Raw genomic sequence first — 21,715 nt, 5'->3', positions numbered from 1 at the left:
AGAAAGACAGCTATACATATAAAAGTTAAATAAAGAAAGACAGCCATATATATAAAAGTTCAATATAGAAAGACAGCTATATATAGAAAAGTTCAACATAGAAAGACAGCTATATATAGAAAAGTTCAATACAGAAAGACAGCTATATATAGAAAAGTTCAAAATAGAAAGACAGCCATATATATAAAAGTTCAATACAGAAAGACAGCTATATATAGAAAAGTTCAAAATAGAAAGACAGCTATATATAGAAAAGTTCAATACAGAAAGACAGCTATATATAGAAAAGTTCAACATAGAAAGACAGCTATATATAGAAAAGTTCAATACAGAAAGACAGCTATATATAGAAAAGTTCAAAATAGAAAGACAGCCATATATAGAAAAGTTCAATACAGAAAGACAGCTATATATAGAAAAGTTCAAAATAAAAAGACAGCTATATATAGAAAAGTTCAATATAGAAAGACAGCTATACATATAAAAGTTAAATATAGAAAGACAGCCATATATATAAAAGTTCAATATAGAAAGACAGCTATATATAGAAAAGTTCAACATAGAAAGACAGCTATATATAGAAAAGTTGAAAATAGAAAGACAGCTATATATAGAAAAGTTCAATACAGAAATACAGCTATATATAGAAAAGTTAAATATAGAAAGACAGCTATACATATAAAAGTTAAATATAGAAAGACAGCCATATATATAAAAGTTCAATACAGAAAGACAGCTATATATAGAAAAGTTGAAAATAGAAAGACAGCTATATATAGAAAAGTTCAATACAGAAATACAGCTATATATAGAAAAGTTCAATATAGAAAGACAGCTATATATAGAAAAGTTCAATACAGAAAGACAGCTATATATAGAAAAGTTCAAAATAGAAAGACAGCTATATATAGAAAAGTTCAATATAGAAAGACAGCTATACATATAAAAGTTAAATATAGAAAGACAGCCATATATATAAAAGTTCAATATAGAAAGACAGCTATATATAGAAAAGTTCAACATAGAAAGACAGCTATATATAGAAAAGTTCAATACAGAAAGACAGCTATATATAGAAAAGTTCAAAATAGAAAGACAGCCATATATATAAAAGTTCAATACAGAAAGACAGCTATATATAGAAAAGTTCAAAATAGAAAGACAGCTATAGATAGAAAAGTTCAATATAGAAAGACAGCTATATATAGAAAAGTTCAAAATAGAAAGACAGCCATATAGATAAAAGTTCAATACAGAAAGACAGCTATATATAGAAAAGTTCAAAATAGAAAGACAGCTATAGATAGAAAAGTTCAATATAGAAAGACAGCTATATATAGAAAAGTTCAATACAGAAAGACAGCTATATATAGAAAAGTTCAAAATAAAAAGACAGCTATATATAGAAAAGTTCAATATAGAAAGACAGCTATACATATAAAAGTTAAATATAGAAAGACAGCCATATATATAAAAGTTCAATATAGAAAGACAGCTATATATAGAAAAGTTCAACATAGAAAGACAGCTATATATAGAAAAGTTGAAAATAGAAAGACAGCTATATATAGAAAAGTTCAATACAGAAATACAGCTATATATAGAAAAGTTCAATATAGAAAGACAGCTATACATATAAAAGTTAAATATAGAAAGACAGCTATATATAGAAAAGTTCAATACAGAAAGACAGCTATATATAGAAAAGTTCAAAATAGAAAGACAGCTATATATATAAAAGTTCAATATAGAAAGACAGCTATATATATATAAGTTAAATATAGAAAGACAGCTATATAGATATAAGTTAAATATAGAAAGACAGCTATATATATATATATAAGTTAAATATAGAAAGACAGCTATATATAGAAAAGTTCAATACAGAAATACAGCTATATATAGAAAAGTTCAAAATAGAAAGACAGCTATATATAGAAAAGTTCAATATAGAAAGACAGCTATATATATACTGAAACGCAAAAGAAACTTACCACCTTTGAAACCTTTAAATATCAACAATAACACTGCGTGTAGTAAATGTGTGAACTTATTTGTGGACAATAGTGTCCTCACTGTCAGACAAAATGGTCACAGATGGTCACTTGAACCTTCAATGGTCACTTCATTGCACAGCTGTTGAACAGCCGTTTTGACTGTCAGTGATTAGCCAAGGGGTACGGGATGATTTTAATGAGCTGCACGTGATGTCTTGATATTGGCTTTTAAAAGGCCAGTGCAAAATGGGCATTTTAACCGAAAAATTTGACCATTTTGACCAACTTCAAAAAGACCGAAAACACAAAAGAAACTTACCACCTTTGAAACCTTTAAATATCAACAATAACACTGCGTGTAGTAAATGTGTGAACTTATTTGTGGACAATAGTGTCCTCACTGTCAGACAAAATGGTCACGGATGGTCACTTGAACCTTCAATGGTCACTTCATAGCACAGCTGTTGAACAGCCGTTTTGACTGTCAGTGATTAGCCAAGGGGTACGGGATGATTTTAATGAGCTGCACGTGATGTCTTGATATTGGCTTTAAAAAGGCCAGTGCAAAATGGGCATTTTGACCAAAAAATTTGACCATTTTGACCAACTTCAAAAAGACCGAAAACGCAAAAGAAACTTACCACTTGTTTGAAATGTAATAAAATTGTAACAGTTCAAAATAAAACAAACCAACAATTGCTAATTGAAACATTGGCATTTTATTGATGACATGTCAAGTTTTTGACCAAGATACACCATCTCATCAGTTTGTTCTACAGTACAGAACAGCACAGGGTGCAATGTCAGTCCCCTTTCAATAGAGTGTGTGGCCACCATTGTTTTGGATACAGGCAGTGCATCATCGGCGTATACTGCCTACCAGTCTTTGGATGGATTGCTGCTGGATTCTGTCCCACTCAGTCCTCAATGTCTGAAGCAGCTCTGCCCGTGTCCTGGCCCTGCCAACTATGCGTCTCCCAAGCTCATCCCACAGGTGCTCTATGGGATTCAGGTCAGGGGAGACCGCAGGCCACTGCATGGTGTTGATGTTCTCACCTTGGAGAAATGCAGTGGTAAAGCGAGCAGCATGGGGACGAGCATTGTCATGCTGAAAGGTTCTCAGTTCTGGGTGGTCTAGCAGGAATGGCAGCAGATGAGGTCGCAGGATGTTATCCACATACCGCTGGGCGTTAAGATTCCCATCCACAACCACCAGTGGCGTCCTTTACCGGCCTGAAATGGCGGCCCAAACCATCACACTTGGGCCACCCCACCTGTTGGCTTGACGCACGCAACAATCGGCATATCGCTCGCCAGTTCTTCTCCAGACACGCTCACGCCCATCAGGACTGTCCACACAGAACCTTGACTCATCGCTGAAAGCGACCTCGTTCCACTGCGCCAAGGTCCACCGCTGATGCTGCTGGCACCTTCTCTGTCGGTTGCGGCGATGGGCAGCCGTCATCACGGGGCCTCTGTATGGTCTTCTGGCAGTCAGACCATAGTCATGCAGTCGTCTTCGTGCAGTATCATTGGAGATCCATGGGTTTGCACGCCCCGGAGTTTCTGCCGCAGTGCGGGATGCTGGACGGAATCGATCCCGCAGGTGACTTCGGACCATCTGCCTGTCCTGCCTTGCAGTGGTGACTCTTGGCCTCCCTGATCGAGGTCTGTCATCTGCAGAGTTGTGGAGGGTGTCTCTGTCCACCAGGGCCGATATCGTCTGGTGTGAACAGCCAAGGCGACGTGCCACCTCACGGTAGCTCAGTCCGCCTTGCAGCATGCCCAGGGCACGCTGCCGTTGATCCCTTGACAATCGTGGCATGTTGATTGAAATGCCCATTTTGCACTGGCCTTTTTAAAGCCAATATCAAGACATCACGTGCAGCTCATTAAAATCATCCCGTACCCCTTGGCTAATCACTGACAGTCAAAACGGCTGTTCAACAGCTGTGCTATGAAGTGACCATTGAAGGTTCAAGTGACCATCTGTGACCGTTTTGTCTGACAGTGAGGACACTATTGTCCACAAATAAGTTCACACATTTACTACACGCAGTGTTATTGTTGATATTTAAAGGTTTCAAAGGTGGTAAGTTTCTTTTGCGTTTCAGTATAGAAAGACAGCTATATATAGAAAAGTTCAATATAGAAAGACAGCTATATATATAAAAGTTAAATATAGAAAGACAGCCATATATATAAAAGTTCAATATAGAAAGACAGCTATATATACAAAAGTTCAACATAGAAAGACAGCTATATATATAAAAGTTAAATATAGAAAGACAGCCATATATATAAAAGTTCAATATAGATAGACAGCTATATATAGAAAAGTTCAACATAGAAAGACAGCTATATATAGAAAAGTTCAAAATAGAAAGACAGCTATATATAGAAAAGTTCAATACAGAAATACAGCGATATATAGAAAAGTTCAATATAGAAAGACAGCTATACATATAAAAGTTAAATATAGAAAGACAGCTATATATATAAAAGTTCAATACAGAAAGACAGCTATATATAGAAAAGTTCAAAATAGAAAGACAGCGATGTATAGAAAAGTTCAAAATAGAAATACAGCTATATATAGAAAAGTTCAAAATAGAAAGACAGCTATATATAGAAAAGTTCAATATAGAAAGACAGCTATATATATATAAGTTAAATATAGAAAGACAGCCATATATATAAAAGTTCAATATAGAAAGACAGCTATATATAGAAAAGTTCAAGACAGAAATACAGCTATATATAGAAAATTTCAAAATAGAAAGACAGCTATATATAGAAAAGTTCAATATAGAAAGACAGCTATATATATAAAAGTTCAAAATAGAAAGACAGCTATATATAGAAAAGTTCAATATAGAAAGACAGCTATATATATAAAAGTAAAATATAGAAAGACAGCCATATATATAAAAGTTCAATATAGAAAGACAGCTATATATAGAAAAGTTCAACATAGAAAGACAGCTATATATATAAAAGTTAAATATAGAAAGACAGCCATAAATATAAAAGTTCAATATAGAAAGACAGCTATATATACAAAAGTTCAACATAGAAAGACAGCTATATATATAAAAGTTAAATATAGAAAGACAGCCATATATATAAAAGTTCAAAATAGAAAGACAGCTATATAAAGAAAAGTTCAATATAGAAAGACAGCTATATATATAAAAGTTCAATATAGAAAGACAGCTATATATAGAAAAGTTCAATATAGAAAGACAGCTATGTATAGAAAAGTTCAATAGAGAAAGACAGCGATAGATAGAAAAGTTCAATATACAGACTTGGCATTTAATATGGAATATTTTTTTGTGGGGGTGAACTTACTTTTCAAGGTGTCTTAGAACCAAAAGTTCATTGGAATTATGTTGAAATTATTCTAGATTTTGTTAATGTGACCTTTAAGAGAAACAAAAACCACATTTGACATTTCGAAACAAATAAATTGATTCTTGAAAGTGATGTAAACTGATATCGAACTCAATTCATGGACAGTACTGTGTTAAACTTCTGTACGTTTTCCAGAAGTATCTCTGTATTTTGCACATTAGCCCAAATTTTTTTTAACATAAACAAAAGCTAAATTATGACTGGGATTACGGACAGTAAAATTACAGTTCAGTACTTCGTGTAACCCCCACGAGCATTCAGGAGAGCACGTACACGTCGAGGCATGCTGTTCACGAGATTTGCCAAGGTTTGGACAGGAATCGCTTGCCATGCAGTGACAATAGCCTGCTGCAATTCACGCACAGAGGGCGGCTGCTGGTCCAAGTGGTCGATTTGACGCGTTAATTCTGCCCACAAGTTCGCTATCGGATTCATATCCGGGGACATGGCAGGCCACTCCATATGCTCTACACCACGGTCAGCAAGAAAGTGCTGGATCATGCGAGCACGATGAGGCCGTGCATTGTCATCTTGGAAGACAAAGTTTCCTCGAAAGGCTGCACGAGCAAATGGAAGCAATGTTTCTTCCAGAATGACCCTGTACTTGAACTGGTTCAGGTTTCCATTCAGAACAACCAGGTCAGTTTTGCCCCCTGCATGAAAAGCTGCCCAAACGGTCACCCCACCACCTCCAGCTTGGACTTTTGGCACTATACAATCTTTGTTGTAGGCTTCATGCACTTGTCTGCGCACTCGGACGCGACCATCTTGACGATAGAACAGAAATCTAGACTCGTCACTGAAGATCACGTGATTCCAGTGTCCTGGCTGCCATTGACGGTGCTCTCTGGCCAACTGCAATTGGCGCTGGTGGTGTTGTCTGGTCAGTCGTGGCTTTCTCAGGGGATGCCTGGATACACGCACATTTGTCAGTTGCTGCCACTCAGCCCTAAGCCGATTAGCTGACTTGGTACGGCCATTGCGGACTAACCGGTGCAGCTGGTGATAATCCCTCCTTGTGGTTCTGCGGGGACGTCCTGTCCTCGGTATTGGAGAAGGGACACCCCTCTGAGCATTTCGTTTCAGGATCTTTGACACCTGACCTTGAGTGATGCCATACTGCCGAGCAATAGCACGCTGCTTCATGCCGTAATTTCGTAAAGCCACCACTCCATGACAAACAGCATTGTCGAGTTTACGGACCATCTCCAGAGGAAGCGGCAATAACTTTTGGAGACGTGCAGCAGTTGTTTTCCACTAATACAGAACGCAACAACCCTTGTATACCTGACTGTGAAGCCATTCATCAAATGCACATGTCCGTACATTTTGCCACGCCACCTGTGATATAATCCTGTTGTTGACTTCTTGCTGCGAGAGACAATCAGTGACATGGTTCTTTTAACAAATAAATCACCAAAGTGTAAAAGAAACTCACCAGATTGATATACTGAGTTAAGAAAGTAAACCCAAGTCAAGAAAAAATATATATTCCATATTAAATGCCAAGTCTGTAGAAAGACAGCTATGTATAGAAAAGTTCAATATAGAAAGACAGCTATGTATAGAAAAGTTCAATATAGAAAGACAGCTATATATAGAAAAGTTCAATATAGAAAGACAGCTATGTATAGAAAAGTTCAATATAGAAAGACAGCTATATATAGAAAAGTTCAATATAGAAAGACAGCTATGTCTAGAAAAGTTCAATATAGAAAAACAGCTATATATAGAAAAGTTCAATATAGAAAGACAGCTATGTATAGAAAAGTTCAATATAGAAAGACAGCTATGTATAGAAAAGTTCAATATAGAAAGACAGCTATATATAGAAAAGTTCAATATAGAAAGACAGCTATGTATAGAAAAGTTCAATATAGAAAAACAGCTATATATAGAAAAGTTCAATATAGAAAGACAGCTATGTATAGAAAAGTTCAATATAGAAAGACAGCTATGTATAGAAAAGTTCAATATAGAAAGACAGCTATGCATAGAAAAGTTCAATATAGAAAGACAGCTATGTATAGAAAAGTTCAATATAGAAAGACAGCTATGTATAGAAAAGTTCAATATGGAAAGACAGCTATGTACAGAAAAGTTCAATACAGAAAGACAGCTATATATATAAAAGTTAAATATAGAAAGACAGCCATATATATAAAAGTTCAATATAGAAAGACAGCTATATATAGAAAAGTTCAATATAGAAAGACAGCTATATATATAAAAGTTCAATATAGAAAGACAGCTATATATAGAAAAGTTCAATATAGAAAGACAGCTATGTATAGAAAAGTTCAATATAGAAAGACAGCGATAGATAGAAAAGTTCAATATAGAAAGACAGCTATGTATAGAAAAGTTCAATATAGAAAAACAGCTATATATAGAAAAGTTCAATATAGAAAGACAGCTATGTATAGAAAAGTTCAATATAGAAAGACAGCTATGTATAGAAAAGTTCAATATAGAAAGACAGCTATATATAGAAAAGTTCAATATGGAAAGACAGCTATGTATAGAAAAGTTCAATATAGAAAGACAGCTATATATAGAAAAGTTCAATATAGAAAGACAGCTATGTATAGAAAAGTTCAATATAGAAAGACAGCTATATATAGAAAAGTTTAATATAGAAAGACAGCTATGTATAGAAAAGTTCAATAGAGAAAGACAGCGATAGATAGAAAAGTTCAATATAGAAAGACAGCTATGTATAGAAAAGTTCAATGTCGAAAAACAGCTATATATAGAAAAGTTCAATATAGAAAGACAGCTATGTATAGAAAAGTTCAATATAGAAAGACAGCTATGTATAGAAAAGTTCAATATAGAAAGACAGCGATAGATAGAAAAGTTCAATATAGAAAGACAGCTATGTATAGAAAAGTTCAATATAGAAAAACAGCTATATATAGAAAAGTTCAATATAGAAAGACAGCTATGTATAGAAAAGTTCAATATAGAAAGACAGCTATGTATAGAAAAGTTCAATATAGAAAGACAGCGATAGATAGAAAAGTTCAATATAGAAAGACAGCTATGTATAGAAAAGTTCAATTTAGAAAAACAGCTATATAGAGAAAAGTTCAATACAGAAAGATAGCTATATATATAAAAGTTAAATATAGAAAGACAGCCATCTATCTATAATTCCAGTAATCTCTGTACGTTTGTACGTTTGTACGTTTGTCTGTGACCGCTGTTTCTCGACAACCACGGGTCCGATATACTTTTAACTTGCCAGGTATATTGCTGGGGACCCGAGGATGTGCCTTTTCAAGGTTTGAAATTAATCGGACAAGTACTTACCGAGCTATGTCCAAAAAACGCTTCAACCAATCAGAGAGCAGCGAGCTATCACGTGTGCCGAACGTGGCGATCAGACTCTACCTCGGACGGCACATTTGACAGCGTATTCATTTATTTCACGTTGGAAAACTATGTTGCCGTTAAACTATGTTTTAAAACGAATTCAAACTGCGATTAAATTAAAACGATTCATCGTAACTGCGACGATTTGCGAACTTCCGGCAGCCAATCACAGAACGCTTTGTTGCGTAGGCGTGGCCGATGTGAGACGAGCGGAGCTGAGCGCGTTACGAGCTGACCGCCATTACGGTACGTAATTCGATTTCTTATGCGCATTATTTCTCCCAATTCAGTCAGAGCGAAGGGCGGAAGCGAAGAGCGTTGTTTTTTTTGTTTACGGGCGTACGGGCGGGGTAGAGCGTACGGGTAGCGTTTTTTTTTTTTTTGGCAAGGAACGGGCACCCACGTACGGGCAATGCCCTCGTCTATCTATAATTCCAGTAATCTCTGTGTGTGTGTATGTGTGTATGTCTGTGTGTTTGTCTGTGACCGCTGTTTCTCGACAACCACGGGTCTGATATACTTGAAACTTGCCAGGTATATTGCTGGGGACCTGAGGATGTGCCTTTTCAAGGTTTCATATTAATCGGACAAGTAGTTACCGAGCTATGGCGATTTCTTTACCAAACTCCGCAAGCCGTTCGCTTTGGACCAAACCATTTCATGTAAATAGAGGGGGGGGATTGTCACCGTACTCGCAAGCCGTTCGCTTTGGACCAAACCATTTCATGTAAATAGAGGGGGGGGATTGTCACCGTACTCGCAAGCCGTTCGCTTTGGACCAAACCATTTCATGTAAATAGAGGGGGGGGATTGTCACCGTACTCGCAAGCCGTTCGCTTTGGACCAAACCATTTCATGTAAATAGAGGGGGGGGGATATAATTTTAGATATATATATAGTACGGGCATGCCCTAGTATATATAAAAGTTCAATATAGAAAGACAGCTATATATAGAAAAGTTCAATATAGAAAGACAGCTATATATATAAAAGTTCAATATAGAAAGACAGCTATATATAGAAAAGTTCAATATCGAAAGACAGCTATGTATAGAAAAGTTCAATATAGAAAGACAGCGATAGATAGAAAAGTTCAATATACAGACTTGGCATTTAATATGGAATATTTTTTTGTGGGGGTGAACTTACTTTTCAAGGTGTCTTAGAACCAAAAGTTCTTTGGAATTATGTTGAAATTATTCTAGATTTTGTTCATGTGACCTTTAAAAGAAACAAAAACCACATTTGACATTTCGAAACAAATAAATTGATTCTTGAAAGTGATGTAAACTGATATCGAACTCAATTCATGGACAGTACTGTGTTAAACTTCTGTACGTTTTCCAGAAGTATCTCTGTATTTTGCACATTAGCCAAAAATTTTTTTAACAAAAACAAAAGTTAAATTATGAATGGGATTACGGACAGTAAAATTACAGTTCAGTACTTTGTGTAACCCCCACGAGCATTTAGGAGAGCACCTACACGTTGAGGCATGCTGTTCACGAGATTTGCCAAGGTTTGGACAGGAATCGCTTGCCATGCAGTGACAATAGCCTGCTGCAATTCACGCACAGAGGGCGGCTGCTGGTCCAAGTGGTCGATTTGACGCGTTAATTCTGCCCACAAGTTCTCTATCGGATTCATATCCGGGGACATGGCAGGCCACTCCATATGCTCTACACCACGGTCAGCAAGAAAGTGTTGGATCATGCGAGCACGATGAGGCCGTGCATTGTCACCTTGGAAGACAAAGTTTCCTCGAAAAGCTGCACGAGCAAATGGAAGCAATGTTTCTTCCAGAATGGCCCTGTACTTGAACTGGTTCAGGTTTCCATTCAGAACAACCAGGTCAGTTTTGCCCCCTGCATGAAAAGCTGCCCAAACGGCCACCCCACCACCTCCAGCTTGGACTTTTGGCACTATACAATCTTTGTTGTAGGCTTCATGCACTTGTCTGCGCACTCGGAGGCGACCATCTTGACGATAGAACAGAAATCTAGACTCGTCACTGATGATCACGTGATTCCAGTGTCCTGGCTGCCATTGACGGTGCTCTCTGGCCAACTGCAATCGGCGCTGGTGGTGTTGTCTGGTCAGTCGTGGCTTTCTCAGGGGACGTCTGGATACACGCACATTTGTCAGTTGCTGCCACTCAGCCCTAAGCCGATTAGCTGACTTGGTACAGCCATTGCGGACTAACCGGTGCAGCTGGTGATCATCCCTCCTTGTGGTTCTGCGGGGACGTCCTGTCCTCGGTATTGGAGAAGGGACACCCCTCTGAGCATTTCGTTTCAGGATCTTTGACACCTGACCTTGAGTGATGCCATACTGCCGAGCAATAGCACGCTGCTTCATGCCGTAATTTCGTAAAGCCACCACTCCATGACAAACAGCATTGTCGAGTTGACGGACCATCTCCAGAGGAAGCGGCAATAACTTTTGGAGACGTGCAGCAGTTGTTTTCCACTAATACAGAACGCAACAACCCTTGTATACACGACTGTGAAGCCATTCATCAAATGCACATGTCCGTACATTTTGCCACGCCACCTGTGATATAGTCCTGTTGTTGACTTCTTGCTGCGAGAGACAATCAGTGACATGGTTCTTTTAACAAATAAATCACCAAAGTGTAAAAGAAACTCACCAGATTGATATACTTAGTTAAGAAAGTAAACCCAAGTCAAGAAAAAAAAAAATTCCATATTAAATGCCAAGTCTGTAGAAAGACAGCTATGTATTGAAAAGTTCAATATAGAAAGACAGCTATGTATAGAAAAGTTCAATATAGAAAGACAGCTATATATAGAAAAGTTCAATATAGAAAGACAGCTATGTATAGAAAAGTTCAATATAGAAAGACAGCTATATATAGAAAAGTTCAATATAGAAAGACAGCTATGTATAGAAAAGTTCAATATAGAAAGACAGCTATGTATAGAAAAGGTCAATATAGAAAGACAGCTATGTATAGAAAAGTTCAATATAGAAAGACAGCTATATATAGAAAAGTTCAATATAGAAAGACAGCTATGTATAGAAAAGTTCAATATAGAAAGACAGCTATATATAGAAAAGTTCAATATATAAAGACAGCTATGTATAGAAAAGTTCAATATAGAAAGACAGCTATATATAGAAAAGTTCAATATAGAAAGACAGCTATGTATAGAAAAGTTCAATATAGAAAGACAGCGAGAGATAGAAAAGTTCAATATAGAAAGACAGCTATGTAGAGAAAAGTTCAATATAGAAAAACAGCTATATATAGAAAAGTTCAATATAGAAAGACAGCTATGTAAAGAAAAGTTCAATATAGAAAGACAGCTATGTATGGAAAAGTTCCATATAGAAAGACAGCTATGTATAGAAAAGTTCAATATAGAAAGACAGCTATATATATAAAAGTTAAATATAGAAAGACAGCCATATATATAAAAGTTCAAAATAGAAAGACAGCTATATAAAGAAAAGTTCAATATAGAAAGACAGCTATATATATAAAAGTTCAATATAGAAAGACAGCTATATATAGAAAAGTTCAATATAGAAAGACAGCTATGTATAGAAAAGTTCAATAGAGAAAGACAGCGATAGATAGAAAAGTTCAATATAGAAAGACAGCTATGTATAGAAAAGTTCAATATAGAAAGACAGCTATATATAGAAAAGTTCAATATAGAAAGACAGCTATGTCTAGAAAAGTTCAATATAGAAAAACAGCTATATATAGAAAAGTTCAATATAGAAAGACAGCTATGTATAGAAAAGTTCAATATAGAAAGACAGCTATGTATAGAAAAGTTCAATATAGAAAGACAGCTATATATAGAAAAGTTCAATATAGAAAGACAGCTATGTATAGAAAAGTTCAATATAGAAAGACAGCTATATATAGAAAAGTTTAATATAGAAAGACAGCTATGTATAGAAAAGTTCAATAGAGAAAGACAGCGATAGATAGAAAAGTTCAATATAGAAAGACAGCTATGTATAGAAAAGTTCAATGTCGAAAAACAGCTATATATAGAAAAGTTCAATATAGAAAGACAGCTATGTATAGAAAAGTTCAATATAGAAAGACAGCTATGTATAGAAAAGTTCAATATAGAAAAACAGCTATATATAGAAAAGTTCAATATAGAAAAACAGCTATATATAGAAAAGTTCAATATAGAAAGACAGCTATGTATATAAAAGTTCAATATAGAAAGACAGCTATGTATAGAAAAGTTAAATATAGAAAGACAGCGATAGATAGAAAAGTTCAATATAGAAAGACAGCTATGTATAGAAAAGTTCAATTTAGAAAAACAGCTATATAGAGAAAAGTTCAATACAGAAAGATAGCTATATATATAAAAGTTAAATATAGAAAGACAGCCATATATATAAAAGTTCAATATAGAAAGACAGCTATATATAGAAAAGTTCAATATAGAAAGACAGCTATATATATAAAAGTTCAATATAGAAAGACAGCTATATATAGAAAAGTTCAATATAGAAAGACAGCTATGTATAGAAAAGTTCAATAGAGAAAGACAGCGATAGATAGAAAAGTTCAATATACAGACTTGGCATTTAATATGGAATATTTTTTTGTGGGGGTGAACTTACTTTTCAAGGTGTCTTAGAACCAAAAGTTCTTTGGAATTATGTTGAAATTATTCTAGATTTTGTTCATGTGACCTTTAAAAGAAACAAAAACCACATTTGACATTTCGAAACAAATAAATTGATTCTTGAAAGTGATGTAAACTGATATCGAACTCAATTCATGGACAGTACTGTGTTAAACTTCTGTACGTTTTCCAGAAGTATCTCTGTATTTTGCACATTAGCCAAAAATTTTTTTAACAAAAACAAAAGTTAAATTATGAATGGGATTACGGACAGTAAAATTACAGTTCAGTACTTTGTGTAACCCCCACGAGCATTTAGGAGAGCACCTACACGTTGAGGCATGCTGTTCACGAGATTTGCCAAGGTTTGGACAGGAATCGCTTGCCATGCAGTGACAATAGCCTGCTGCAATTCACGCACAGAGGGCGGCTGCTGGTCCAAGTGGTCGATTTGACGCGTTAATTCTGCCCACAAGTTCTCTATCGGATTCATATCCGGGGACATGGCAGGCCACTCCATATGCTCTACACCACGGTCAGCAAGAAAGTGTTGGATCATGCGAGCACGATGAGGCCGTGCATTGTCACCTTGGAAGACAAAGTTTCCTCGAAAAGCTGCACGAGCAAATGGAAGCAATGTTTCTTCCAGAATGGCCCTGTACTTGAACTGGTTCAGGTTTCCATTCAGAACAACCAGGTCAGTTTTGCCCCCTGCATGAAAAGCTGCCCAAACGGCCACCCCACCACCTCCAGCTTGGACTTTTGGCACTATACAATCTTTGTTGTAGGCTTCATGCACTTGTCTGCGCACTCGGACGCGACCATCTTGACGATAGAACAGAAATCTCGACTCGTCACTGATGATCACGTGATTCCAGTGTCCTGGCTGCCATTGACGGTGCTCTCTGGCCAACTGCAATCGGCGCTGGTGGTGTTGTCTGGTCAGTCGTGGCTTTCTCAGGGGACGTCTGGATACACGCACATTTGTCAGTTGCTGCCACTCAGCCCTAAGCCGATTAGCTGACTTGGTACAGCCATTGCGGACTAACCGGTGCAGCTGGTGATCATCCCTCCTTGTGGTTCTGCGGGGACGTCCTGTCCTCGGTATTGGAGAAGGGACACCCCTCTGAGCATTTCGTTTCAGGATCTTTGACACCTGACCTTGAGTGATGCCATACTGCCGAGCAATAGCACGCTGCTTCATGCCATAATTTCGTAAAGCCACCACTCCATGACAAACAGCATTGTCGAGTTGACGGACCATCTCCAGAGGAAGCGGCAATAACTTTTGGAGACGTGCAGCAGTTGTTTTCCACTAATACAGAACGCAACAACCCTTGTATACACGACTGTGAAGCCATTCATCAAATGCACATGTCCGTACATTTTGCCACGCCACCTGTGATATAGTCCTGTTGTTGACTTCTTGCTGCGAGAGACAATCAGTGACATGGTTCTTTTAACAAATAAATCACCAAAGTGTAAAAGAAACTCACCAGATTGATATACTGAGTTAAGAAAGTAAACCCAAGTCAAGAAAAAAAATAATTCCATATTAAATGCCAAGTCTGTAGAAAGACAGCTATGTATTGAAAAGTTCAATATAGAAAGACAGCTATGTATAGAAAAGTTCAATATAGAAAGACAGCTATATATAGAAAAGTTCAATATAGAAAGACAGCTATGTATAGAAAAGTTCAATATAGAAAGACAGCTATATATAGAAAAGTTCAATATAGAAAGACAGCTATGTATAGAAAAGTTCAATACAGAAAGACAGCTATGTATAGAAAAGGTCAATATAGAAAGACAGCTATGTATAGAAAAGTTCAATATAGAAAGACAGCTATATATAGAAAAGTTCAATATAGAAAGACAGCTATGTATAGAAAAGTTCAATATAGAAAGACAGCTATATATAGAAAAGTTCAATATAGAAAGACAGCTATGTATAGAAAAGTTCAATATAGAAAGACAGCTATATATAGAAAAGTTCAATACAGAAAGACAGCTATGTATAGAAAAGTTCAATATAGAAAGACAGCGAGAGATAGAAAAGTTCAATATAGAAAGACAGCTATGTAGAGAAAAGTTCAATATAGAAAAACAGCTATATATAGAAAAGTTCAATATAGAAAGACAGCTATGTAAAGAAAAGTTCAATATAGAAAGACAGCTATGTATGGAAAAGTTCCATATAGAAAGACAGCTATGTATAGAAAAGTTCAATATAGAAAGACAGCTATATATATAAAAGTTAAATATAGAAAGACAGCCATATATATAAAAGTTCAAAATAGAAAGACAGCTATATAAAGAAAAGTTCAATATAGAAAGACAGCTATATATATAAAAGTTCAATATAGAAAGACAGCTATATATAGAAAAGTTCAATATAGAAAGACAGCTATGTATAGAAAAGTTCAATAGAGAAAGACAGCGATAGATAGAAAAGTTCAATATACAGACTTGGCATTTAATATGGAATATTTTTTTGTGGGGGTGAACTTACTTTTCAAGGTGTCTTAGAACCAAAAGTTCATTGGAATTATGTTGAAATTATTCTAGATTTTGTTAATGTGACCTTTAAGAGAAACAAAAACCACATTTGACATTTCGAAACAAATAAATTGATTCTTGAAAGTGATGTAAACTGATATCGAACTCAATTCATGGACAGTACTGTGTTAAACTTCTGTACGTTTTCCAGAAGTATCTCTGTATTTTTCACATTAGCCCAAATTTTTTTTAACATAAACAAAAGCTAAATTATGACTGGGATTACGGACAGTAAAATTACAGTTCAGTACTTCGTGTAACCCCCACGAGCATTCAGGAGAGCACGTACACGTCGAGGCATGCTGTTCACGAGATTTGCCAAGGTTTGGACAGGAATCGCTTGCCATGCAGTGACAATAGCCTGCTGCAATTCACGCACAGAGGGCGGCTGCTGGTCCAAGTGGTCGATTTGACGCGTTAATTCTGCCCACAAGTTCGCTATCGGATTCATATCCGGGGACATGGCAGGCCACTCCATATGCTCTACACCACGGTCAGCAAGAAAGTGCTGGATCATGCGAGCACGATGAGGCCGTGCATTGTCATCTTGGAAGACAAAGTTTCCTCGAAAGGCTGCACGAGCAAATGGAAGCAATGTTTCTTCCAGAATGACCCTGTACTTGAACTGGTTCAGGTTTCCATTCAGAACAACCAGGTCAGTTTTGCCCCCTGCATGAAAAGCTGCCCAAACGGTCACCCCACCACCTCCAGCTTGGACTTTTGGCACTATACAATCTTTGTTGTAGGCTTCATGCACTTGTCTGCGCACTCGGACGCGACCATCTTGACGATAGAACAGAAATCTAGACTCGTCACTGAAGATCACGTGATTCCAGTGTCCTGGCTGCCATTGACGGTGCTCTCTGGCCAACTGCAATCGGCGCTGGTGGTGTTGTCTGGTCAGTCGTGGCTTTCTCAGGGGATGCCTGGATACACGCACATTTGTCAGTTGCTGCCACTCAGCCCTAAGCCGATTAGCTGACTTGGTACGGCCATTGCGGACTAACCGGTGCAGCTGGTGATCATCCCTCCTTGTGGTTCTGCGGGGAAGTCCTGTCCTCGGTATTGGAGAAGGGACACCCCTCTGAGCATTTCGTTTCAGGATCTTTGACACCTGACCTTGAGTGATGCCATACTGCCGAGCAATAGCACGCTGCTTCATGCCGTAATTTCGTAAAGCCACCACTCCATGACAAACAGCATTGTCGAGTTGACGGACCATCTCCAGAGGAAGCGGCAATAACTTTTGGAGACGTGCAGCAGTTGTTTTCCACTAATACAGAACGCAACAACCCTTGTATACCTGACTGTGAAGCCATTCATCAAATGCACATGTCCGTACATTTTGCCACGCCACCTGTGATATAATCCTGTTGTTGACTTCTTGCTGCGAGAGACAATCAGTGACATGGTTCTTTTAACAAATAAATCACCAAAGTGTAAAAGAAACTCACCAGATTGATATACTGAGTTAAGAAAGTAAACCCAAGTCAAGAAAAAACATATATTCCATATTAAATGCCAAGTCTGTAGAAAGACAGCTATGTATAGAAAAGTTCAATATAGAAAGACAGCTATGTATAGAAAAGTTCAATATAGAAAGACAGCTATATATAGAAAAGTTCAATATAGAAAGACAGCTATGTATAGAAAAGTTCAATATAGAAAGACAGCTATATATAGAAAATTTCAATATAGAAAGACAGCTATGTCTAGAAAAGTTCAATATAGAAAAACAGCTATATATAGAAAAGTTCAATATAGAAAGACAGCTATGTATAGAAAAGTTCAATATAGAAAGACAGCTATGTATAGAAAAGTTCAATATAGAAAGACAGCTATATATAGAAAAGTTCAATATAGAAAGACAGCTATGTATAGAAAAGTTCAATATAGAAAAACAGCTATATATAGAAAAGTTCAATATAGAAAGACAGCTATGTATAGAAAAGTTCAATATAGAAAGACAGCTATGTATAGAAAAGTTCAATATAGAAAGACAGCGATAGATAGAAAAGTTCAATATAGAAAGACAGCTATGTATAGAAAAGTTCAATATAGAAAAACAGCTATATAGAGAAAAGTTCAATATAGAAAGACAGCTATGTATAGAAAAGTTCAATATAGAAAGACAGCTATGCATAGAAAAGTTCAATATAGAAAGACAGCTATATATAGAAAAGTTCAATATGGAAAGACAGCTATGTACAGAAAAGTTCAATCCAGAAAGACAGCTATATATATAAAAGTTAAATATAGAAAGACAGCCATATATATAAAAGTTCAATATAGAAAGACAGCTATATATAGAAAAGTTCAATATAGAAAGACAGCTATATATATAAAAGTTCAATATAGAAAGACAGCTATATATAGAAAAGTTCAATATAGAAAGACAGCTATGTATAGAAAAGTTCAATATAGAAAGACAGCTATGTATAGAAAAGTTCAATATAGAAAAACAGCTATATATAGAAAAGTTCAATATAGAAAGACAGCTATGTATAGAAAAGTTCAATATAGAAAGACAGCTATGTATAGAAAAGTTCAATATAGAAAGACAGCGATAGATAGAAAAGTTCAATATAGAAAGACAGCTATGTATAGAAAAGTTCAATATAGAAAAACAGCTATATATAGAAAAGTTCAATAGAGAAAGACAGCGATAGATAGAAAAGTTCAATATAGAAAGACAGCTATGTATAGAAAAGTTCAATGTCGAAAAACAGCTATATATAGAAAAGTTCAATATAGAAAGACAGCTATGTATAGAAAAGTTCAATATAGAAAAACAGCTATATATAGAAAAGTTCAATATAGAAAGACAGCTATGTATAGAAAAGTTCAATATAGAAAGACAGCTATGTATAGAAAAGTTCAATATAGAAAGACAGCGATAGATAGAAAAGTTCAATATAGAAAGACAGCTATGTATAGAAAAGTTCAATTTAGAAAAACAGCTATATAGAGAAAAGTTCAATACAGAAAGATAGCTATATATATAAAAGTTAAATATAGAAAGACAGCCATATATATAAAAGTTCAATATAGAAAGACAGCTATATATAGAAAAGTTCAATATAGAAAGACAGCTATATATATAAAAGTTCAATATAGAAAGACAGCTATATATAGAAAAGTTCAATATAGAAAGACAGCTATGTATAGAAAAGTTCAATATAGAAAGACAGCGATAGATAGAAAAGTTCAATATACAGACTTGGCATTTAATATGGAATATTTTTTTGTGGGGGTGAACTTACTTTTCAAGGTGTCTTAGAACCAAAAGTTCTTCGGAATTATGTTGAAATTATTCTAGATTTTGTTCATGTGACCTTTAAAAGAAACAAAAACCACATTTGACATTTCGAAACAAATAAATTGATTCTTGAAAGTGATGTAAACTGATATCGAACTCAATTCATGGACAGTACTGTGTTAAACTTCTGTACGTTTTCCAGAAGTATCTCTGTATTTTGCACATTAGCCAAAAATTTTTTTAACAAAAACAAAAGTTAAATTATGACTGGGATTACGGACAGTAAAATTACAGTTCAGTACTTTGTGTAACCCCCACGAGCATTTAGGAGAGCACCTACACGTTGAGGCATGCTGTTCACGAGATTTGCCAAGGTTTGGACAGGAATTGCTTGCCATGCAGTGACAATAGCCTGCTGCAATTCACGCACAGAGGGCGGCTGCTGGTCCAAGTGGTCGATTTGACGCGTTAATTCTGCCCACAAGTTCTCTATCGGATTCATATCCGGGGACATGGCAGGCCACTCCATATGCTCTACACCACGGTCAGCAAGAAAGTGTTCGATCATGCGAGCACGATGAGGCCATGCATTGTCACCTTGGAAGACAAAGTTTCCTCGAAAAGCTGCACGAGCAAATGGAAGCAATGTTTCTTCCAGAATGGCCCTGTACTTGAACTGGTTCAGGTTTCCATTCAGAACAACCAGGTCAGTTTTGCCCCCTGCATGAAAAGCTGCCCAAACGGCCACCCCACCACCTCCAGCTTGGACTTTTGGCACTATACAATCTTTGTTGTAGGCTTCATGCACTTGTCTGCGCACTCGGACGCGACCATCTTGACGATAGAACAGAAATCTAGACTCGTCACTGATGATCACGTGATTCCAGTGTCCTGGCTGCCATTGACGGTGCTCTCTGGCCAACTGCAATCGGCGCTGGTGGTGTTGTCTGGTCAGTCGTGGCTTTCTCAGGGGACGTCTGGATACACGCACATTTGTCAGTTGCTGCCACTCAGCCCTAAGCCGATTAGCTGACTTGGTACAGCCATTGCGGACTAACCGGTGCAGCTGGTGATCATCCCTCCTTGTGGTTCTGCGGGGACGTCCTGTCCTCGGTATTGGAGAAGGGACACCCCTCTGAGCATTTCGTTTCAGGATCTTTGACACCTGACCTTGAGTGATGCCATACTGCCGAGCAATAGCACGCTGCTTCATGCCGTAATTTCGTAAAGCCACCACTCCATGACAAACAGCATTGTCGAGTTGACGGACCATCTCCAGAGGAAGTGGCAATAACTTTTGGAGACGTGCAGCAGTTGTTTTCCACTAATACAGAACGCAACAACCCTTGTATACACGACTGTGAAGCCATTCATCAAATGCACATGTCCGTACATTTTGCCACGCCACCTGTGATATAGTCCTGTTGTTGACTTCTTGCTGCGAGAGACAATCAGTGACATGGTTCTTTTAACAAATAAATCACCAAAGTGTGAAAGAAACTCACCAGATTGATATACTGAGTTAAGAAAGTAAACCCAAGTCAAGAAAAAAAAAAAATTCCATATTAAATGCCAAGTCTGTAGAAAGACAGCTATGTATTGAAAAGTTCAACATAGAAAGACAGCTATGTATAGAAAAGTTCAATATAGAAAGACAGCTATATATAGAAAAGTTCAATATAGAAAGACAGCTATGTATAGAAAAGTTCAATATAGAAAGACAGCTATATATAGAAAAGTTCAATATAGAAAGAGAGCTATGTATAGAAAAGTTCAATATAGAAAGACAGCTATGTATAGAAAAGGTCAATATAGAAAGACAGCTATGTATAGAAAAGTTCAATATAGAAAGACAGCTATATATAGAAAAGTTCAATATAGAAAGACAGCTATGTATAGAAAAGTTCAATATAGAAAGACAGCTATATATAGAAAAGTTCAATATAGAAAGACAGCTATGTATAGAAAAGTTCAATATAGAAAGACAGCTATATATAGAAAAGTTCAATATAGAAAGACAGCTATGTATAGAAAAGTTCAATATAGAAAGACAGCGAGAGATAGAAAAGTTCAATATAGAAAGACAGCTATGTAGAGAAAAGTTCAATATAGAAAAACATCTATATATAGAAAAGTTCAATATAGAAAGACAGCTATGTAAAGAAAAGTTCAATATAGAAAGACAGCTATGTATGGAAAAGTTCGATATAGAAAGACAGCTATGTATAGAAAAGTTCAATATAGAAAGACAGCTATATATATAAAAGTTAAATATAGAAAGACAGCCATATATATAAAAGTTCAAAATAGAAAGACAGCTATATAAAGAAAAGTTCAATATAGAAAGACAGCTATATATATTAAAGTTCAATATAGAAAGACAGCGAGATACAGAAAAGTTCAATATAGAAAGACAGCTATGTATAGAAAAGTTCAATAGAGAAAGACAGCGATAGATAGAAAAGTTCAATACAGAA

Source organism: Myxine glutinosa, chromosome 9 (assembly GCF_964187855.1).
Source record: "Myxine glutinosa chromosome 9, kmMyxGlut1.1, whole genome shotgun sequence".
Lineage (NCBI taxonomy): Eukaryota > Metazoa > Chordata > Myxini > Myxiniformes > Myxinidae > Myxine > Myxine glutinosa.
This window is presented reverse-complemented; position numbering follows the sequence as displayed.